The sequence below is a fragment of the Rhinopithecus roxellana genome, chromosome 17, assembly GCF_007565055.1.
Source record: "Rhinopithecus roxellana isolate Shanxi Qingling chromosome 17, ASM756505v1, whole genome shotgun sequence".
In the NCBI taxonomy this organism is placed as follows: Eukaryota; Metazoa; Chordata; class Mammalia; order Primates; family Cercopithecidae; genus Rhinopithecus; species Rhinopithecus roxellana.
The window spans coordinates 63258748-63282367 of record NC_044565.1 but is presented as its reverse complement, the minus strand read 5'-3'; the positions used below and the strand labels follow the sequence as shown (position 1 = coordinate 63282367).

General features: G+C 47.2%; 1 long non-coding RNA gene and 1 pseudogene across 1 annotated transcript; one reads left to right on the top strand and one right to left on the bottom strand.

Moving 5' to 3' along the window:
• Positions 1-14933: 14933 nt before the first annotated feature.
• Positions 14934-21658, bottom strand: LOC104658465 (annotated as a pseudogene).
• LOC115894217 lies at positions 16262-17461 on the top strand. The gene is made up of 2 exons (XR_004054243.1): positions 16262-16310; positions 17187-17461. It is a non-coding gene; the product is annotated as an uncharacterized LOC115894217 (long non-coding RNA).
• Positions 21659-23620: the final 1962 nt, after the last annotated feature.

The window sequence follows — 23620 nt, the reverse complement described above, 5'->3', positions numbered from 1 at the left end:
AAGGAGGAAGAGGACTGGATGAAGAAGATTCAATAGTTAAACAAATAAAAGAATACAGTTTTCCTAAATTCTAGCAGATTATACAGATTGAAAACATTCACTAGTTAAAGGATGGATTCATGAGAACAAAAATGCATGCCTATATTTTATAAAATTTCAGGTTCTAACAAGTGTGGGAAGAATAAGTTACCCACAATTGGTTAAAAAATAAAAATGGCTTCCTCCCTCCCTTCCTTTCTTCCTTCCCCCCACCTTTCTCTCTCTCTCTTTTTTGTAGTGTAGGGGTCTCACTATGTTGCTCAGGCTGGTCTCAAACTCTTATGCTTAAGCAATCCTCCTGCCTCAGCCTCCCAAAGTGCTAGGATTACAAGTATGAGCCACTGTGCCCAGCAAGTTTCTATCTGCAATCTGGAAACTAGAAGAGAGTAGACTAGCCTCTATTGACTAGAAGAAAAGGACTGTAACTCAATATACCCCATTAAGATATAATTCACTTATTAGGGCAAAAAGCATGTTTGAGCATGTATAAGGATTCAGAGACGCATCATCTGGATATGCATCTGTCCAAAATTGAGGAAAGGTTTGAACCAAATAATAAATGTCCTAGAACAGAGGCAGATGGAAAGGAAATAGTTGTAAATAATGAACTTTGCAAAAATCTACACTAAAACTGATTGGATTAAGAAAATGGAATGGATTAAGATAGATGGGGAATGTGTAATGTAAGTGTTAAATAAGAACTTTTAAAATGCAAGGAATTACTTTAAAAAAATTATAATAATACCAACCACTAAGTATACCAAAGTCTCCCAGTAAAACTAGGAGTTGAAAGTGCCTAAGATTTTATCTTGGTGAGCCCTTGGTCGATGTAATCTTGCAGTGTGTAATAAGAAACATATATTTGGCTGGGCGCGGTGGCTCATGCTTGTAATCCCAGCACTTTGGGAGGCCGAGGCGGGTGGATCACAAGGTCAGGAGATCGAGACCATCCTGGCTAACACGGTGAAACCCCATCTCTACTAAAAAATACAAAAAATCAGCCGGGCGTGGTGGCGGGTGCCTGTAGTCCCAGCTGCTGGGGAGGCTGAGGCAGGAGAATGGCATGAACCTGGGAGGCGGAGCTTGCAGTGAGCCGAGATCACGCCACTGCATTCCAATCTGGGCCACAGAGCCAGACACCGTCTCAAAAAAAAAAAAAAAAAACCATATATTTTTGGTCTTTGTCCTGAGTTCCTGCAATAGCACTCCTAAAACCTCTATTATTTTCTGGATAAATATCTCTTTCTTTCTTTTTTAATTTTCTTTTTTTTTTTTTCGTTTTTTTGTTTTTTTGAGACAGAGTCTCGCTCTGTCGCCCAGGCTGGAGTGCAGTGGCCGGATCTCAGCTCACTGCAAGCTCCGCCTCCCGGGTTCCCGCTATTCTCCTGCCTCAACCTCCCGAGTAGCTGGGACTACAGGCGCCCGCCACCTCGCCCAGCTAGTTTTTTGTATTATTTAGTAGAGATGGGGTTTCACCATGTTAGCCAGGATGGTCTCGATCTCCTGACCTCGTGATCCGCCCGTCTCGGCCTCCCAAAGTGCTGGGATTACAGGCTTGAGCCACCACGCCCGGCCTATTTTCTTTTGTTTTTAACTAGATATAGGGTCTTGCTACGTTGCCCAGGCTGGTCATGAACTCCTGGACTCAAGCAATTCTCCCACCTCAGCCTAAAGAACTGGAATTGTAGGCGTCAGCCACTCTTCCTGGCCAATAAGCATCCTTTATCATAATATTTTGTTCTTGTCCAGAGCGCCTAAAACCCTTGGAATTTTGTATGTGATAGAAGTGACTTTTTATATTAATAATAAACCCTTATGAGCACACTCGAGTTTATGCTAATAAAGTGAGTTAGGGTGGGGGCCGTAGATAACTTCAGGATGAGCTTGTCACCAGAAAGACCCTGGGAAGGGGAACCAGGGACTGGAGATTACGCACTATAAGAACTCTTTTTTTGTTGTTGTTGTTGAGACTTGAGTCTCACTCTGTTGCCCAGGCTGGAGTGCAGTGGCCTGATCTCAGTTCACTGCAACCTCCACCTCCCGGGTTCAAGCGAATCTCCTGCCTCAGCCTCCCCAGTAGCTGGGACTACAGGTGTGAGCCACCACACCAGGGTAATTTTTGTGGTTTTTTTTTTTTTTTTTTTTTTGAGACAGAGTCTTACTCTGTCACCCAGCCTGGAGTCCAATGGCGTGCTCTCGGCTCACTGCAACCTCAGCCTCCCAGGTTCAAGCAATTCTCCTGCCTCAGCCTCCCAAGTAGCTGGGACTACAGGCGCATGCTACCACGCCCAGCTAATTTTTTGTATTTTAGTAGAGACATGGTTTTACCAGCCCAGGGTTTTGCAACAGCCCAGGCTGTTTGTGAGCTCCTGAGCTCAGGCAGTCTGCCTGCCTTGGCCTTCCAAAGTGCTGGGATTACAGCCGTGAGCTACCAGGTCCGGCCAATTTTTGTGGTTTTAGTAGAGATGGGGTTTCTTCATGTTGGCAAGGCTGGTCTCGAACTCCTTACCTCAGGAGATCCATCTGCCTCGGCCTCCAAATGTGCTGGGATTAGAGGTGTGAGCCACCACGCCTGGCCCTAAAAACTCTGGAACAATGAAATTTGGTGAGCTTCCCAGCTGGTGAACACATCCACCATGGGAAGGTAGTGTGGTGTACCCCAACGCCTTGGGGGCAGAGTCTCCTGCACTTAGGATCCTTCTGGACCTCATTCTGCATACCTCTTCACCCAGCTGTTCATCACTTTATAATCTGTCTGTCTGTCTATCTATCTATCTATCTATCTATCTATCTATCTATCTATCTATCTATCTACTTTCCTATATCTTTTTCTGAGGCAGAGTCTGGCTCTGTCGCCCAGGCTGGAATGAGATGGTGTGATCTCGGCTCACTGCAACCTCTGTCTCCCAGGTTTACGTGATTCTCCTGCCTCAGTCTCCCAAGTAGCTGGGATTATAGGTGTGCACCACCAAGCCCAACTAATGTTTGCATTTTTAGTAGAGACAGGGTTTCGACATGTTGGCCAGACTGGTCTTGAACTTTTGGGCTCAAGTGATCCATCCACTTCGGCCTCCCAAGGTGTTGGGATTACAGGTGTGAGCTGCCATGCCCGGCCTATAATATTCTTTATAATAAACTAGTAAACATGTTTCCCTAAGTTTTGTGAACCATTCTAGCAAATTATCAAATCCAAGGAGGGAGACATGAGAATCCCTGATTTATACAGCCAGTTGGTCAGAAGTGTAGGAGGCTTGGATTTGCAGTTGGCATCTTTAATGGGGGCAACCTTGTGGGACTGAGCCTTTAATCTGTGAGATCTGACACTAACTCCAGGTAGAGAGTGTCAGAATTGAATTGTGGAACACCCAGCCTGTGTCAGAGAATTGGTTGATGTGGGATAAAACCTGCATATCTAGTGTCAGAAACAAAGTGTTCTGTGTGAGAGTGTAGAAACAGTGTGGTTTCCCAGATATGGAGAAAAAATTATATTTAGTATAAATGTATCCAATTATGAAAGTTGGGAAATGGACTGGGTGTGGTGGCTCACACCTGTAATCCCAGCACTTTGGGAGGCTGAGAGAGGTGGATCACTTGAGGTCAGGAGTTCAAGGCCAGCCTGGCCAACATGATGAAACCCCATCTGTACTAAAAATGCAAAAATTAGCTGGGTGTCGTGGTGGGCACCTGTAGTCCCAGCTTGTTCTTTATAAAAAGCAGTAACATGAATGAAATGTATTGTGAGTTAGAGCTGGGGAACAAGAGATGGCCAAAGTCTGAAAGACTGGGAATGAGAAAGGAGATATAACCACAGATGCAGGAGTGATTAAAAGAAGAATAAATTAAATTACGTGAAACTCTGCAGCAACAAGTTGTAAAGTCTAGAAAAAAATGGAAGGTTTTTTAGCAAGATTACGCCTTTCTACCCAATGGGGGGAGTATTTTCCTCTCATTCTGTTGATGTTGGGTTTGGCCCTGTCTCTTACTTTGGTCAATGATGAGTGAGGAAGGCATGGTCAGTTTCCATCAGTCCCCTTACCCTCCTGCCACCCACAGGTAGCCTCTATTTCAGCTTGTCTCTGAGTGAGAAACACTCAGGGTAGCCCTGAATCCAACCTATTGTCTTGGGACCAGCCTAGCAGAGTCACAACCGAGGAAGAAATAAACATTTGTTGTTGTAAGCTGTTGCTGTTGTAAGCTGTTAAGATTTGGGGGTAGTTTATTTTTGCAGCAAAGGTTTGTTAATAAAGACAAAAATTTCTTTAAAAAATTAGCAAGAATACAAAATTAACTGGGTGTGGTGGCGCATGCCGAGGCAGGAGAATCGCTTGAGGCAGAGGTTGCGGTGAGCGGAGATTGTGCCATTGCACTCCAGCCTGGGGAACAAGAGCAAAACTCCGTCAAAAAAAAAAAAAAAAAAAAAAAAAGGCCGGGCACGGTGGCTCATGCCTGTAATTCCGGCATTTTGGGAGGCCAAGGTGGGTGGATCACGAGGTCAGAAGGTCGAGACCATCCTGGCTAACACGGTGAAACCCCGTCTCTACTAAAAGTACAAAAAAGTAACCGGGTGTAGCCAGGCGTGGTGGCAGGAGCCTGTAGTCCCCAGCTACTCTGGAGGCTGCGGCAGGAGAATGGCGTGAACCCCGGAGGTGGAGCTTGCAGTGAGCTGAGATTGCCCCATTGCACTCCAACCTGGGTTACAGAGTGAGACTCCATCTCAAAATGAAAAAAAAAAAAAAAAAAAATTAGCAGAGGCCGGCACGGTGGCTCAGCCCTGTAATCCCAGCACTTTGAGAGGCCAAGGCAGGTGGATCAGTTGAGGTCAGGAGTTCAAGACCAGCCTGGCCAACATGGTGAAAACCCATTTCTACAAAAAATACAAAAATTAGCCAGGCGTGGTGGTGCACACCTGTAGTCCCAGGTACTTGGGAGGCTGAGGCAGGAGGATTGCTTGAACCTGGAAAGTGGAGGTTGCCGTGAGCTGTGATTGCACCACTGCACTCCAGCCTTGGTGACAGAGACAGGCTCCCACCTAAAAAAAAAAAAAAAATAGCAAATGGAATTCAGCAACTTATATTCCCTATGACTATACAAAATCAGTATTGGAAAGTCTATCAATACAACTCCAAAACATCAACAAATTAAAGGAGAAAGCACCATATAAGCCAAGCAATAGAGGCCAAAAAGGCATTGATTAAACCTAGAAGCCATTCATTATAAAACTTCCAAGCAAAATAGGGATAAAAGGAAAGTATTTATAGTAGACTTTTTTAAAAAGACAAGGTCTCATTCCATTGCCCGTGCTGGAGTGCAGTGTTGTGATCACAGCTCACTGCAGCCTTGGGTTCAATTGAACCTCCCACCTCAGCCTCCCCAGTAGCTAGGACTACAGGCTTGAGCCAACACACCCAGATAGTTTTTGTTTGTTTGTTGTTTGTTTTGTAGATATGAGGTTATGCCATGTTGTCCAGGCTGACATTATTATTTAACATTACTTTGGAAGTTTTAGTCAATACAATAAGACAAAAAAGGAGGTAATAGATAAAAATACTGGAAGAGTGATAAACCAGTCTCCTTTTGTTGTTGATATGATTGTAGACTTAGAAAACACAAGAGATGCTAATTTTAAAAATGAAGCAAACATTTTTGTTTGAGATAATGAGATAGTTTGTAAGGCTGTCCAGATGCAAGCTACATATACCAGAATCAATGGCTTTACTCTACTTCAGCTAAGCAACTAGAAATATTAATAAAAATGAGGAAAATAACCCTTTTACAGTACAAGCTGTAAAAACAAAAATTGTATAATGAAGACTGTAAAACTGTATCAAAGAACAGAAACAAGATCTGAACAAATGAAACAGTACCATGTTTTTAGATGAGAATACAGTACCCAAAATGTCAGTTTTACCAAATTAGTATACAAATTCATTATAAATTTACTTCTAATGCCAACAGTATATTTTTTGATTGGGTAAAATGGTGTTAGAGTGTATGTGGAAGAACAAATTCCCCCAAATGGCCAAGAAATATATGAAAAGAATAGTAGGGTTGGGAGTGGTGGCTCACATCTGTAATCCCAGCACTTTGGGAGGTCGAGGTGGGCAGATCACCCGAACTCAGGAGTTCAAGACCAGTCTGGGCAACATAGCAAAACCCCATCCCTACAAAAAAATTAGCCAGGCGTGGTAGCATGTGCCTGTAGTTCCAGCTACTTGGGAGGCTGGGAGATGGGAAGATCACATGAGCCTGGGAGGCAGAGCTTGCAGTGATCATGCCACTTCACTCCAGCCTGGGAGACAGAGTAAGACTCCGTCTCAAAAAAAAAAAAAAAAAAAAAAAAAAAAAAAGGAATAGTAGGGAAGACTTAAATTACCAGACGTCAGAAAATAAATCGGCTGAGCATGGTGGCTCATGGTTGTAATCTCACCACTTTGGGAGGGCAAGGTGTGTGGATTATTTGAGGTCAGAAGTTCTAGACCAGCCTGGCCAACATGGTGAAACCCTGTCTCTATTAAAAATACAAAAATTAGCTGGGCGGTGGTGGCACATGCCTGTAATCCCAGCTATTCGGGAGGCTGAGACAGGAGACTTACTTGAGCCTGGGAGGTGGAGGTTGCAGTGAGCTGAGATCGCGCCACTGCACTCCAGCCTGGCTGACAGAGTAAGACCCTGTCTTAAAAAAAAAAAAAAGGCCGGGCGCGGTGGCTCATGCCTGTAATCCCAGCACTTTGGGAGGCTGAGGCAGGTGGATCACGAGGTCAGGAGATTGAGACCATCCTGGCTAACGTAGTGAAACCTCGTCTCTACTAAAAATACAAAAGTTAGCCAGGTGCGGTGGCGGGCACCTGTAGTCCCAGCTACATGGGAGGCTGAGGCAGGAGAATGGCATGAACCCTGGAGGCGGAGCTTGCAGTGAGTGGAGATTGTGCCACGCACTCCAGCCTGGGCGACAGACGACAGAGCAAGACTCCGTCTCAAAAAAAAAAAAAGAAAAGAAAAAAATTTATTTTCTTTGTTATCACTGTTTGTTAATTACTATCACTAATAGTGATAGTAACAATGACAGTTTGAAACTTACTTCTAAGGAGTTTGTCCTGTAGAAATAAAGCACACCAATTATACAGATGTATGTACAGAGATGTTTATTGCAGCATTGATCATAGTAACAAAAATTTAGAAACAAAGAAGATCCCGTCACTAAGGGAATGGCTGGATAAATCGTGAATTCTATGCATCCACTTGAAAAATGAACTAGAGCTATAGCAGTTGACATCGAGGGATTTCCGTGAAGCGTTTGTTTAACCAGAGTAACACTGTGGTAAAACAATAATAAAGCATCCCTATACACATATACATGATTTTATGCACACACACACACACACACACACACACACCATGTATATACCCTGCCCCCTGCCACACTTATATGAGTGATATGAGCATGGAAAAAATATGGACTCTTTTTCTATGTAATTATATATAACTATATGTGTATGTGTATATACTCGGTAATTTTGGCTTACCTTGGAGAGGATACTGTCAGAGGAGGTAGGGAACAAAATAAAAAAGGAATAAAGGGAAAGAATATAACTTTTAAGCACGTTATATGGGGAACTATGTAAAATAAATTAATAATTTTAAATTAAGACAAAAATTGAGGTAGATTGCTACACTCATGGCCCCAAAGAATCACTCCTTCCTGTAACCACACCTGCACCCTTTTCTAGTCCCCTAACACGTTGACTTTGGACTTGACAGTATGACTTGCTTCCACCAAGGGAACAATGAAAAGTTGGGCTTGCCCTCTCTTGCTGCTGGGAAATTTCTGACCATCACGTGAAGAAGCTTGAACTAGTCTGCCAGAGAATGAGACCAGGCAGAGAATCGCTTGAACCCAGGAGGCGGAGGTTGCAGTGAGCCGAGATCGTGCCACTGCACTACAGCCTGGGCGACAGAGCAGGACTCTGTCTAAAAAAAAAAAAAAAAAAAGGCCGGGCGCGGTGGCTCAAGCCTGTAATCCCAGCACTTTGGGAGGCCGAGACGGGCGGATCGCGAGGTCAGGAGATCGAGACCATCCTGGCTAACACTGTGAAACCCCGTCTCTACTAAAAAATACAAAAAACTAGCCGGGCGAGGTGGCGGGCGCCTGTAGTCCCAGCTACTCGGGAGGCTGAGGCAGGAGAATGGCATGAACCCGGGAGGCGGAGCTTGCAGTGAGCTGAGATCCGGCCACTGCACTCCAGCCCCGGCGACAGAGTGAGACTCCGTCTCAAAAAAAAAAAAAAAAAAAAGACATTATTGGGTTCAGGTATTGCCAATTGGCTTACTTCGGTATGAAGTTCCCCCATTAACTTTTCTGCCTAATTGTTTCATTAGCTATTGATAATCATTGTCTAGATCTGTGCCTCTCCAACTTTATTGTGCATATGCGATATAGGTTTGGTCTGGGTCCCCGCCCAAATCTCATGTTGAATTGCAATGCCCAATGTTGGAAGAGGAGCATGGTGGGAGGTGTTTTGATTGTGGGGATTACTGTTCTCATAATAGTGAGTTCTCAGGAGATCTGGTTGTTTATAAAAGTGTGTAGTACTTCCCCCTTCTCTCTGTTTCTCCTTCTCCAGCCATGTAAGATGTGCCTGCTTCCCCTTTGCCTTCCGCATGATTGTGGGTTTCCTGAGGCCTCCCTAGCCATGCTTCCTGTACAGCCTATGAAACTGTGAGTCAGTTAAACCTCTTTTATTTATAAATTACCCAATCTCCGGTAGTTCTTTTTTTTCTTTCTTTTTTTTTTTTTTTTGAGACAGAGTCTCGCTCTGTCGCCCAGGCTGGAGTGCAGTGGCCGGATCTCAGCTCACTGCAAGCTCCGCCTCCCGGGTTTACGCCATTCTCCTGCCTCAGCCTCCCGAGTAGCTGGGACTACAGGCGCCCGCCACCTCGCCCAGCTAGTTTTTTGTATTTTTTAGTAGAGACGGGGTTTCACCGTGTTAGCCAGGATGGTCTTGATCTCCTGACCTCGTGATCCGCCTGTGTCCGCCTCCCAAAGTGCTGGGATTACAGGCTTGAGCCACTGCACCCGGCCTCAGGTAGTTCTTTATAGCAATGCAAGAACAGACTAATAAAATATGTATCACCGGGGGTCTTGTTAAAGTGTATGTTCTGATTCAGTAGGTGTGGAATGAGGCATGATATTTTGCATTTTTTTTCTCTCTTCAACAACACAAAATAATACATTTTGCCTTTCTTTCTTCCCTCCCTCCCTCCTTCCCTCCTTCCCTCCCTCTCTCCCTCTCTCCCTCTCTCTCTCTCTCTCTCTCTTTCTTTCTCTTTCTTTCTTTCTTTCTTTCTTTCTTTCTTTCTTTCTTTCTTTCTTTCTTTCTTTCTTTCTTTCTTTTTCTTTCTTTCTTTCTTTCTTTCTCTTTCTTTCTTTCTTTCTTTCTTTCTTTCTTTCTTTCTTTCTTTCTTTCTTTCTTTCTTTCTTTCTTTCTTTCTTTCTTTCTCTGTCTCTCTCTCTCTCTTTCTTTCTCTCTTTCTGTCTTTCTTTCTTTCTTTATTTTTTTTCCCCGAGTCTTGTTCTGTTTCCCAGGCTGGAGTGCAGTGGTGTGATCTCGGCTAACTGCAACCTCCACCTCCTGGGTTCGAGTCATTCTCCTGCCTCAGCCTCTGGCGTAGCTGAGACTACCAGCATGCACCACCACCATACCTGACCAATTTTTGTATTTTTAGTACAGATGGGGTTTTGTCATGTTGCCCAGGCTGGTCTTGAACTTCTGACCTTAAGTGATCCACCCACATTGGCTTCCCAAAATGCTGGGATTACAAGCATGAGCCACCGTGCCTGGCCAAAATTTTGGATTTCTAACAAGCAAGGGTGTAGATTATTTCATTAGAACTTTCTATTCTTTCATCAATTATTTGGTTATTCTGAGATATATAGCTTGAACATACAAAAAAGACATGAAAATGTTATTTGCCAAGCTTCAAAATAATCATCATCTTCCAAAAGTGATCAATGAATTTTTAAAAAATCAGTTATATGCTCATAGACTTAAGTATAACTTATGTGTTTCTAGCCATTCAAGTTATTCTTTTTAAGGCTCAAATTGTCTCGTATTTGGCCAGTGGGCCCTGCGTTCTGGTTAGACAGATGTTTCAGGCTCATCTTGTGCATTTCCTGCCTCAAATCTGGAATCAGTCATTTCTCAACAGAGCCTGGGTTCCTGTGATTGGAAAATGGTATTTAGAGACTACACTCTATATACAAGGGGTGCTCATTGCTGAGATAGATATTTTCTAGCTCTATCCATTGAGAAGAACTAGAAACAATAACAAGAGGTTTCTAGTCCTTCTCAATGGATAGAGCTAGAAAATATCTTTTTATTTTTTAAGAGAAAATGCATCAAGAATTATGATAGTTTCAATTTACATGGAGGGCTATAGGGCTTTAACTTAACTTCTTTTTTTTTCCTTCTGTTTTGAGACAGAGTCTCACTCTGTTGCCCAGGCTAGAGAGCAGTGGCATAATCTTGGCTAACTGCAAACTCTGTCTCCCGGGTTTAAGTGATTTTCATGCCTCAGCCTCCCAAGTAGCTGGGATTACAGTCCTGCACCACTATGCCCAGCTAATTTTTGTATTTTTTTTTCTTTTTCTTTCTTTTTTTTTTTTTTTTTGAGACAGAGTCTCACCTGTCACCCATGCTGTAGTGCAATGGTGCAATCTCAGCTCACTGCAACCTCCACCTCCTGGGTTCAAACGATTCTCTTGCTTCAGCCTCCCGAGTAGCTGGGATTACAGGCGCCTGCCACCATACCCAGCTAATTTTTGTATTTTTAGTAAAGATGGCATTTTACCATATTGGCCACGCTGGTCTCGAATTCCTGACTTCGTGATCTGCCCAACTCAGCCTCCCAAAGTGCTGGGATTACAGGCATGAGCCACTGCGCCCAGCCTAATTTTTGTATTTTTAGTAGAGACAGGGTTTCACCATGTTGGCCAGACAGGTCTTGAACTCTTGACCTCAAGTGATTCGCCTGCCTCGGCCTCCCAAGGAGTTGGGATTACAGGTGTGAGCCACTGCACCTGGCCTAACAACTTCTTTGAGTTTTTTCTCCTGAAAATCATGGCTTCTAATGATATAGGTATACTTATTTTTGCTGTTGTTGAGATAGGGTTTTGTTCTCAACCCAAGCTGGAGTGCAGTGGTGTAATCATAGTTCACTGCAGCCTTTACCTCCTGGGCTCAACTGACTCTTCTGCCTCAGCTGGGAATACAGGTGCATGCCACCACACCTGGCTTTTTTTTTTTTTTTTTTTTTTTTTTTTTCTGTAGAGATGAGGTCTTGCTATGTTGCCCAAGTTAGTCTCAAACTCTTGAGCTTGAGCAATCTTCCCACCTCAGCCTCCCAAAGTGCTGGGATTACAAGCATGAGCCACTGTGCCCTGCCAGTATAACCAGTATACTTATTTATAGTAACATGATTATTGAAAGTTTATAATTTTCTTGGTATATTTTTATTCATAGGCTATATCCCCAAATAAGAACATACAGTCAAGTTCATTCAATTGATTGATTAATTTATTTGTTTGTTTGTTTGTTTGTTTATTTTCAGACAGAGTCTCACTCTGTTGCCCAGGCTGGAGTGCAATGGCATGATCTCAGCTCACTGCAACCTCTGCCTCCCAGGTTCAAGGGATTCTCCTGCCTCAGCCTCCTGAGTAGCTAGAATTACAGGTGCCTGCCACCACGCCCAGCGAATTTTTGTATTTTTAGTAGAGACAGGGTTTCGCCATGTTGGCCAGGCTGGTCTCAAACTCCTGACCTCAGATGATCCGCCCACCTCAGCCTCCCAAAGTTCTGGGATTACAGGTGTGGGCCACTGCACCCAGCAAGTTATTGTGTTCTTAATTTCACATTAGTTGAAATTATTCCTTTCTGTGTGGCTAATCTATTAACTAGAAATAAAATTCAGTATATTTCCTTTTTTTCTTTTTTTGAGATGGAGTTTTGCTCTTGTTGCCCAGGCTGGAGTGCAATGGCGCAATCTCGGCTCACTACAACCTCCACCTCCCAAGTTGAAGTGATTCTCCTGCCTCAGCCTCCCCAATAGGTGGGATTACAGGTGCCAGCTACCACGCCCAGCTAACTTTTTGTATTTTTATAGAGACGGGGTTTCACCATGTTGGCCAGGCTGAAACCCTGACTTTAGGTGATCCTCCCTCCTTGGCCTCCCAAAGTGCTGGGATTACAGGCATGAACCACCGTGCCCAGCCTCAGTATATTTCTTTAATTTTGATTTTAGGGATTCCTTTTTTACATTTTTAATTTTGTTTCATATTCATGTAGAACATTTATATGGTACCCAAATCAAATCTTCAAAACAAAGTAATTCAGAGGAGTCTAGCTCCTATACCCATCCCTTCCATTCTGTCTCCTCCTCCTCATGAAGGTGAACATTGCTTTCCCTTACGGGTTTTTTTTTTTTTTTTTTTTTTGAGACAGAGTCTCACTCTGTTGCCTAGGCTGGAGTATGATCACAGCTCACTGCCTCTACCTCCTGAGCTCAAATGTTGCTCCCACCTCACCCTCTCAAATAGCTGGGACTGCAGGTGTGTGGTACCACACCTGGCTAATTTTTTTTTTTTTTTTTTTTTTTTTTTTTTGAGGCGGAGTCTCGCTCTGTCGCCCGGACTGGAGTGCAGTGGCCAGATCTCAGCTCACTGCAAGCTCCGCCTCCCGGGTTCACGCCATTCTCCTGCCTCAGCCTCCCGAGTAGCTGGGACTACAGGCGCCCGCCACCTCACCCGGCTAGTTTTTGTATTTTTAGTAGAGATGGGGTTTCACCGTGTTAGCCAGGATGGTCTTGATCTCCTGACCTCGTGATCCGCCCATCTCGGCCTCCCAAAGTGCTGGGATTACAGGCTTGAGCCACCGCGCCCGGCCACACCTGGCTAATTTTTAGATTTTTTTTTTTTTTTTGTAAAGATGGGATCTTCCTATGTTGCCCTAGTCTAGAACTCCTGCCCCACCTTCCCAAAATGTTGGGATAACGGACATGAGCCGCTGCACCTGGCCTTTTTTTCCCTTGAAATTTGTCTTCACCATTCTTGAACTTGGCTGAAACACCTTCGTTTTTGATTCTCCTGTGAGAAAATATAAGAAAATGTGTGTGTGTGTGTGTGTGTGTGTGTGTATATACACATACACACTTATGTTCATAAATTCCCTTTTCTAAGACAAAAGGTAGCAAATCATATTCCCTCGCTTTTTTCACTTAACAACATATTCTGGAGATTACAGCAGTTCATATGTCTTTATATAGTTACATAGTACTCTATCATGTGAACGTATCATAATTTATTAACTAAGTCCCCTCTTGATGGATATTTGGATTGTGGTAGAGAGATCTGAGATTAAAAATTATGTTTGAAGGTCCTATGGTGGGAGGGAGAGCCATGGTAGAAAACGGGACTGCAGAGACAGGCATGGGTCAGTCTATACAAAGACTTCTTGGCCTGTAAGGTTCTTATTACTGCTCTACCAAGAGTGGAAGGCTACGGAAGTATATTGAGCAAGGCTGTGACATGATTAAATTTGCATTTTGAAGAGATCACTTTTACTACTGCATAGAATATGGATTACAAGAGAAAAGAGTGGGTATAAGAAGATAAATTAGAGGCTGGGTGCAGTGGCTCACACCTGTAATCCCAGTACTTTGGGAGGCCGAGGCGGGCGGATCATGAGGTCAAGAGATTAAGACCATCCTGGCCAACATGGTGAAACCCTGTTTCTACTAGAAATACAAAAATTAGCCGGACGTGGTGGTGCGCACCTATAGTGCCAGCTACTTGGGAGGCTGAGGCAGGAGAATCACTTGAACCCAGGAGGCGGAGGTTGCAGTAAGCTGAGATTGTGCCACTGCACTCCAGCCTGGTGACAGAGCGAGACTCTGTCTCAAAAAAAAAAAAAAAAAAAAGAAAGAAAGAAAGAAAATAAATTAGAAAACCATTGCAATATTGCAATAGCCCAGGTAAAAGATGGATAGTAGCTTGGATTGCGAGAGATGGTGAAATGGAGAGAAAGGAAAAGATAAAAGAGATTTAAAAAAGAAAATTGGCTACTTGGTGACCCATTGGACCTGAAGATGAGAGAGAGAAGGGGTATCAAGGATGACTTCTAGGTTTCTGGATTTTGCACGTGGATTGGTGGTTTGCTATTTATGGAGACAGGAAATCCTAAGAGAGGAGCAAGATAGTAGGTGATGATTATGTGTTAAATTTTGAACATGTTAAAGTAGAAGTACCTTTGAGATGTCTAAGTGTCAAGTCGTCAGTTCGATATATGCATCTGGAACTCAGAGGAGGGGTTAGGGCCAGGGCTTTGTGTTAATTCAGGCTAGTCTTTTGGTGTTCAGAACTGGCCTAAATCCCTAGACCATTTCTGAAGATCAAAGGACTATCCTGAATCTGGGGGAAGATTGAGTGTAGTTTATTCCCCCAAATATGAGAATTTTGGCTATGGGAATAGCCAGACAGGCCTAGGGTATAGCCATTGGGAAAAAAAGCAGCCCCCCCCCCACCAAAATCTGTCTTAATAAATTTATAATATATGAACACTCTGCAGCTTATCTATGTCTACAAGATTCCTACCTTGCCCATTGCAATGTATTTGACAGCTCACGTGGTGCTCTTACCCCTGTGATCTCAGTTTAATTCTCTCAACATTGTTGTGAGGTAGCCTGGCCCCAGTTCTCTCTAGCCCCGCCCCTGGCCCAACTCAGCCCAGCTCCGGGCCTTCCCACACTCCCACATCCCTGACCCTGTCCCTGACAGTTCTCCTCAGGCTGATGTCACTCATGGGCCACACCGTGTTTGAGTCAGGGCATCTCCAGGATAATTCTCACCACATTCTGGTTGGCCTCCATGTGAGAGTGGGCTTTCTGAATCTCAGCCATGGTAAAGACTTTATCAATCACAGGCTGCACCTGCACAGCACTCCCAGGGGAGAAGTGGGCCAGGACTTGCTCCATGAAGGTCTTTACCAACATTTCCTTATACTGCGGCAGAGAGAACAGCCCATTAACAGGATAAGGATGAGGTCTCCTTGGCCTCATACATCTTTGAGGGGAAAATCAGGACATGCCTGGTTGGCCCTGGTACTAGCCTTGACTCAAAGAGATCAGACCAAACCATGGATGAAGAAAGGTCATTTATCAGTCTAAATTCCCTTGGACACTGGAACCCCTGGAATATCAAGGGACCCTGCCACCCCCCAAATCTCCAAAAGCATGAGAGTCTCAATATGAATCCTGGACTTGGAAGAGAGGAGGAGTAAGTCCAAGTCAAATGAGGAAGTAGGTGGCGGAAATGAGACTTCTGAGGGAGGAAGGGTCAAGGCTAACCCTTAGGTTCCCACCCAGAGGAAAGAGAGCTGGCAATGTCAGCAAAGCTTCCTAAGCAGGAATTCTATAAGCCAGGGCAGGTCAGAGTCATAACTCAAGAGCAGTGCCCAGAACCTGCTCAGCTCTGTCTGTCACCTGCCTTCTGATCCCTGGACCTAAGCAGACGGGCCCACAGACTTCCTCACTTACACAACAGCTTGGAAAGCAGGGGTCCATTGACTTCTGCTCCCCCCATGACACCATACAGAACCCATCAGCCATCTGCAGCTAAACAGTGGAGATTCTTCTCCCAGTAGGAGCCATCAATGCAGTCAAGGATCGCGTTGACACCCACACCTTGGATAGTAGGTAGAAATGGCTTAGATATCGTGGGAAGGCAGATGCCCAAACTCCTCCCCTCTGGATCTAGTTTCGCACATTCTCCTGTGGCCCAGGAAACAGTGGGAAGCAAAAGCACTATCTAGGAGGCAAGGTGCACTTAGTTCTCCTGGAGAGCTGAGGGAGAAGTCCTAAGCCATGTGGCTTTCAGAAGACCTCGAGCTAAGGAGATATGTCTCATGATAGTTCCAAACATCGACTAACATAGCCTTGAGTACTTTCTCTGGAGAGCAAGAGTATTGTTCTCCTCTGAAAAGTCAGTAGGCTTCCTCCTTAATCACCTCCTTTTTTGGTAATTAAAGCTATGTAATCACCTTGGGTACTGGAGCCCCTGGAGCTTCAAGGAACTCCCCAAATCTTTTTTTTTTTTTTTTCAGATAGTCTCAGTCTGTGGTCCAGGCTGGAGTGCAGTGGTGTGATCTTAGCTCACTGCAAGCTCTGCTTCCCAGGTTCAAGTGATTCTCATGCCTCAGTCTCTTAAGTAGCTGGGATTACAGGTGTGCACAACTACATCTGGCTAATGTTTTATTTTTAGTAGAGACAGAGTTTCACCATGTTGGCCAGGCTGGTCTCGAACTCCCAACCTCAGGTGATCTGCCCACTTCAGCCTCCCAAAGTGCTAGGATTACAGGTGTGAGCTACTGCACCCAGCCACCCAAATATTTTTTTTAACTCATCCTCACCATGGTTGAGATCTCTCAAATCTTTACAAGTATGAGAGTCCCAATCATTCTTCTTTCTCCTCCTCCTCCTCCTCCTCATTTTCCTTCTTCTTCCCCTTTCCCTTCTTCTTCTCTCCTACTGTTCCCCCTTTCTCATCCTCTTTCTCCTCCTTCTCCTCTTTCTTTTTCTTCTCCTTCTTCTTCCTTCTCTTCCCCTTCTTCTTCTCTCTTCCTCCCCCTCCGCTGGGCATCCAGAAAGCTCAGAATCATGCATAATACTTGCTCACAGTTATTGTACTAACCTTTATGATGAACATGTTTTTTTCTTCTTTCCTTGGTTTATATTTTCTAGTTCTAATTAATAATTTTTCTTCCATTTTGAGTGGTTAGACCATCTTCAGGCTTTGTGAAAGATGCAGTAGAGAGTGGGGATTGTGAAGGAGAAAGAAGGGAGGGTTGAGATGCAGAGGAAGAGAAGGAAGATGTGGCAGGCAGCCTCCAGAATGGTCCCCTGATGACCCTCTACCTTCCAGTATTTACACCTTCTGGTCCCTCCCTTTGTGTGTGGATTGGACTTACAGGCATACCTCTAACAAGAAGTATGTGGCAGAAGTGATGGGATGTCACTTCCAAGATTAGGTCACCAAAAGGTGATGGCTTCCCTAAGGGACATGGGATACTTTCTTTCACTCTTGCTTGCTCTCTCGGAAGGAAACCACTGGCCATGTTTCATGCTGCCCTACGGAGAGGCTCATATATCAAGGAACTGATGTCTCTGGCTAACATCTGACAAGAACCTGAAGCCTGTTACAGCCGTGAGAGTGAACTTGCAGGCCAATTGCTCCCCAGGTGAGCCTGGCAATGACCACAGGCCTGGCTGATGCCTTGGGAGAGACCTGGAGCCGAAGGACCCAGCTGAATTACTCCCACATTCCTGACCCACAGAAATGGTGGGGATAATAATATGCATTGTTTTAAGCCACTAAGTTTTGGGTAATTTGTTATGCAGCAATAGATAGCTACTAATAGAGGAGAGAAAGGAGGAGGAAAGGTTACAAAAGGGGAGAGGATAGGATAAGAGAGGGAGGGTTAAGCCAGGGAGTCAGGATCAGCTTGGGCTCTCCTCCAAACACACAGGCCCGTGCACATACACACATACACACACACACACATGCACACACCCTCCTAACACACAGGCCCGTACGCGCGTGCACGTGCGCACACACACACACACACCCTCCAAACACACAGGCCCCCCTCACACCCTCCTAACACACAGGCCCATGCACATGCACACACACACACACATGCACACACCCTCCTAACACACAGGCCCGCACACGCGCACGCGTGCACACACACACCCTCCAAACACACAGGCCTCCCTCACACCCTCCTAACACACAGGCCCGTGCACATGCGCACACACACCCACCTTCCAAACACAGGCCTGAACACACACACACACCCTGCAAACACACAGGCCCATACACACCCTCCAAACACATGGACAAAACCTCCAAACATACATATATATACACACACACCCCCTGTGTGGCCTTCAGAGCCCCCTCAGAGAAGCCCTCCTTCTTATAATCGAACCCAGCTGCAGCACCCAGCCTCTCAGCTTCTGTGCCATTTGAATGTTCTCCTTGGAGCTCATGGTCACCAGTGGGGATGGCGTTGAACAGCCTGGTTGGCTGGATGACAGCTGTGCCCACACCGCCCATGCTGGCATGGATAAGCATGGTCTCCCCGTCTTGCACTCCTCCTGTAGCAACAATATCAGAGCATCCTGAGCCAGTGAGGGCGTGGGGATGGGAGGGCGCAGGGTTGGCTTTGGAAACATAAACCCTCTATGCCCTGAGGGTGTGAGGAGAGACCAGGTTGAAGGTCATGGGGCCTGAGTCATGGAGGGCACTGAGCGTGAGGAGCCATCGGAGGTTTTATAGCAGCAGGGGCCTTGGCCAGGGCTGGGCTTGGGCAAGATTAATCCATCAAACAGGGTGGGTTGAGTGTCACAACTGTCCTGAAGGCAGCTCCTGAGCCAGGGTTAGAAGTGTCCAGAGCTCCTGAGCCAGGGTTAGAACTGTCCAGAGCTCCTGGGATAGGGTTACAACTGTCCAGAGCTCCTGAGTCAGGGTTAGAACTGTCCAGAGCTCCTGGGACAGAGTTAGAAGTGTCCAGAGCTCTTGGGATAGGGAGGTCCCCAGGCCACATGTCTGGTCTACTCTGATACCTTTTTGTGTGAGAAAATTAACCAAGAGCATCTCCTCCACTGCCTGTGAGGGACCTGAGCAGAAGGACTGAAGGACAGTTTCCTCCCCTCTGGGGATGGGACAAGCAGCTGGAACTGCTCTGAGAACCTTGCTTTTGCCTCATATTGGTCATAAAAGTGCCCATAGGCTGGGTGTGGTGGCTCACACCTGTAATCGCAGCACTTTGGGAGCCAAGGACGGAGGACTGCTTGAGACCAGGAGTTTAAGACCAGCCTGGGCAATATAAGGAGACCACATCTCTACAAAAAATAAAAAAATTAGCTGAGCATGGTGGTCCACATCTGCAGTCCTAGCTACTTGGGAGGCTGAGGTGGGAGGATCACTTGAGCACAGGAGGTCAAGGCTACAGTGAGCCATGATCGCACCACTGCACTCCAGCCTGGGCAATAGAGTGAAATCGTGTCTCAGAAACAAAATGAAACAAATAAAAAACTGCCTGTAGTTGTCTCCATGGGGGACATGTCTGGGCCAGCTCTGGGATTAGAGGCTAGGGCATGTCAGGGTGTTGATGAAGGGCTCACATTTTCAGGGCCAGCAGATGCGTGGTTTGGGGTCAGCAGTTGGCTTCAGGTGACAGGGTGGGGCTAGTGGGAGGGGATCTCTACGGGGTAGGGGTTCTCCTCGCCCACATAGTGCAGCAGCTGGAAGGTGGTCAGCCAGGCCTCCGGGATGGCTGCAGCTTGAGGCAGGGTCAGTCCCTCTGGGATAGGCACGAGGAGCCCTTCAGGGACAGTGACATACTGAGCCTGGCCCCCACCGAGCGGCAGAGCCATGGCTGCGTCCCCAATCGTCCAATGTCCCCAGCAGCCAGGCCCCAGTTTTGCCATGTGTCTAGATGCCCAAAATGTTGCTATGTTGCTGGCTTCTGGGAGTGGGGAATACTGGCCTGTCTCTGTAGAGGGAGGGCCTCACAGTAAGTGAGTCTGATAAGAGGGGTTAAATGCCAGCCCTCCCTGTTGCTGGAGAGAGAAAGTGGATTTTGGCTTGGAGTCTACTGCAGGTGGGAGTAAATTCTAGGGTGGTAGAAAATTCAGATAGTCTCCAAATAACAGTAATTGCAGAAACAACTTCACCCCGGAGACAGCCCATCCAGGAGGTCTCCCCTGTCACTCCACCAGCCTGGCAGACAGTGCTGTGAGTCAGGGGGCTGAGGCAGCTGGGAGAAGGCATGGAGTGCAGCTTGCTGAGGTCTGAGACCCTGAGAGGTGGGGCTGGCGAGGGGACATCCTGCCATCTCAGCCCTTGTTTCTCCTACTCTGAACTCAGCTTCCACAAGAAGGTGGGCTATCATGCCATCTTTACCAGCTAGAAACTGGATCTGCAACAGGGATGTCATGCAAACTGGCTCTCTGATTCTCTCCAGCCTGGATGAAGGGGAGTCAGGAAGGGTGCTGGCTTGGCTCTGGGGCACAGGGACTCAGACCATGGCTTGCGAGGGGCTGCATTCATTGCTGCCTGACCCAACCTGGGACTTGGATCAGAACAGGCTCCAAATAAAGGGGCCTGGGACCCTCTGCTCTCACACTTCCCATGTGCACACTAATCCCTTTCTTCCTGAGAGCCAGCTGTCTGGACTTTGGAGCCAAATGGATCTGGGTTCAAATTCTGTCTCTGCCATTTATTCAGTCTTATATCAAATACTACACATGCTTACTATGTGTCAGGCCCTGTGGTAGGCAGAGCAGATTGCTTCTGTCCTGGTGGAACTTACAGTCTCGTGGGGGAAGACAGACTTTAAAGAAGGACACACACACACGCACGTACACACACACGCACACACACACGTACACACACACGCACACACACACGTGCACACACAATCACATACACACACACACAAACCAGATTTGTGGGAACTAACTGGCTGCTATGAGAGGAGAAGCCAGACATACAAAGAATGATTGAAGGGCATCCCAGGGAGAGGGAAGGGCAAGCTCAGGGCAGGAAGGCACGTGGAGCGCAGCTGGAGGGTGCTGAGCAAAGCACAGGAGCTACTGCTCAGGAGTCGTGTCAGCAGCCCAACCAGCAGGGCCCCATAGTGAGCAGGCAGTTTCCATTTCGTCCTAAGTGCATGGCCATCTCTCTGGGGGTCGCCCTGGCTGCCATGTGGAGAGGGGGCTGAAGGAAGCGCTGCGAGCACCTGGGTAAAATGGAACTGGTGTGGCCCTAGATGGAGCAGTGGGGAGAAGAGGGCTGGCTGGAGATCTGCTATGAGGGAGGCTCAGAGACCTAGGCTCATGAAGTGGATGAGGAGTGGAGAGACCTGGGGTCAATCCCAGGCTTGGCTTCTGGCTTATGCAGTTTCCCGGGCGTCATTCACACTTTCCTCATTACTGGAATGGAGACACAAGGACCCATCTCCTTGGGTGCTTGTGAGGCTCAAATTAAAACATCCACTGAGCACAGTGCCCGGCACAGAGTGAGCACGAAACAACCCGCTGATGTCTGTGCCCACTCTCCCGGCATGGCCCCAGGGGTGGGGCTAGGTAAGGGGGTGTCCCCAGCCGGCTCCCAGGGCACAATGGCAGGTGCTGCAGTCCTACTTCTGACTCTGATACAGACACCAAGAACCCACACCACCCATCTAGCCATGCTGGCCCAGCTCCGCCCAGCTCCCTTCAAAACTGGCTGACGGTCAGTCAGTTCCTGACCCAAGCAGCTCTGCCCCAGGAGCAGGCCCTGGTCCCCAGTGCCCCACCCCACAGTGACTGGGTACCTGCAGGAAGTCCGCGCGGTTCAAGGCGCTGACCACCACCTTTAGGAGGACTTCACCCTCCCCCAGGCTCGGCTTGGTCACCTCCTTCACGTAGAGGTTTTCTGGTCCTCCTAGCTTGTCATAATGCACAGCCAGCATTTTACATGAGGACACGGGAGTGGAGGGATGGAAGAAAGGTGTGAAAACTAGGACAGATTTGAAAGGAACCCCCTTCTCCAAATTAGGATCTCCAGAAATCACCCGTGTCCACCTCCCGTTCTCTGTCTGCCGCCCCTCACTGTCTGGCTTCCCTAGCTACATCCCCAGCCATTGCTGCTCCCTGCGTCTTCTCTGGCTGTGAAGAGGGATTTGTGGAGCAGCTTTGGAATGAAAGAAATCGAGATTCACGTCTTAGGCAAGAATGGGACTAAAATATTATTACATAATGCGCTGTCCCGGGCCCAGGCAGAGCAGGGCCTGCAGACAGTCCCTCTCCCAGGGAGTTAGCCCACCTTTCCGGGGCTGGTGGCTCTGAGAGCACGGGGATGCCCAGCCCAGGAGGACAGAAGCCCCACCTGGAGCCATCCTGCTGGGGTCTCCCTCCCTCCGTCAGCAGTGGGGTGCCTGCGCCTCCTGTCTCGGTGCTGCCTGCAGCTGCAGGCCTGGCTCAGGGAGGGACTATTTTATGTCCTGGGCAGGAAGGATCGGCAGGCCCATTGTCTGGGATGTGGGTGTGCCCTGTTTGTTCATTTTAGAAATCTAATGATCAAAGTAATCTCAATATGTTACACAAGTTTGGTCCTCAGGGGCAACGACCTGCCCTGTATCCCTCAACCTGAGGCTGTGGTGGCCGTGTTCCTCCCTGCACCCCTCAAGCCGAGGCTGTGGTGGGCACATTCCTCCCTGCGCCCCTCAACCTGAGGCTGTGGTGGCCCCAGTTCCTCCCTGCACCCCTCAGGCCGAAGCTGTGGTGACCGCGTCCCTCCCTGCACGGGGTCTGACAGGCCCTCATCCTGGGCTTGGGTAACTGGATGCTGCTTCTGTCCCAGGGCAGGAAGGTGGCTGAGTGCAGCTTTCCCTTAGGGGCAGATAACCCACATTTGGGGTGAAGGGGTGACCATCTTGTGTCTAGCTCTGTGCCAGCCGTGTGGTGGGCAGAGAAGGCACAGTGCAGCCCTTGGGGGAGGGTGAAGAGGTGAAGGGATGGGCGCCCAAGGGACCTCTAAAGGCTGTGGGTGTGTAAGAGGGGAGAGTGCCTCAGGCTGGGGAAAGGTGCTTGGATGTGGCAGTGCCTACTCGAGACTCACAACGTCCCAAAGAGTCAGGTAGGTGATGAGCTCCATTTTCAGGTGGGAAAAGAGATTCAGAGAGGTAAAGGCCTCATCGAGGATCACAGAGCTCGTCCACAGCAGAGCAGACACCAGAATCCAGGCTGTCTCATCACCCCTCCCACCTGAAGGCTGACAAGGACAAGTGGAGGGTAGGAAGGGGATCATGGGTAGCTGGGCCTCACAGCAGGAGCAGAAAAGAGGGATTGCCACATATGGTGCGGAGCTTATGAGGTTTCCCTGTGTGCTGCGAAGGTGGTCTCCATCTCTGAGTGCCTGATTCCCCAAAAGGGGCAGCAATAGGTCTGTTGGAAACCCCACAAAAAAGTTTGCTTTTCTTGAAACAAAGCATCCCCTGTTGTAATCCCCTTTCTTTCAAGATCCAAATTTTCGGTTTGAGTGGTACTTTGCAGTGTCTGTTTCCACAGCCCCCCACTTTTCTGGCTTCAAAAGTCTCCCGAAAGGATCATGTTTTAGCAGAACAAACAATATCTTTGCGTTAGGCATGGGTGGAGGCCTGTGCCCAGAAACCCAGCTGGTCTGAATGTGCAGTTGCTGCTGCTCATCCTGAGAGTTAAATGGGTTTGGGGGGATAATCTCTCATCCAGTGGGCGCCCAGCTCCTCTAAAGGGTTCTGTGAAGTTCTGCTGAGTTACCTTGAGGCAGCAGCTTCTCTAATTCCAAGCCCAAGCTTGGGCAGCCCAACAGCTCGGGGGTGACTCATGGTCTGGAGCAGCATAAAGGTTGATACTTTTCCCACAAAGGAGCTGGAGTAGTTCAGCTCTGGGTACGGCGCCAGCTTCTGTGCCTGCAGGACCTTCCGTGGGCTCCTCCTCCCCTTCC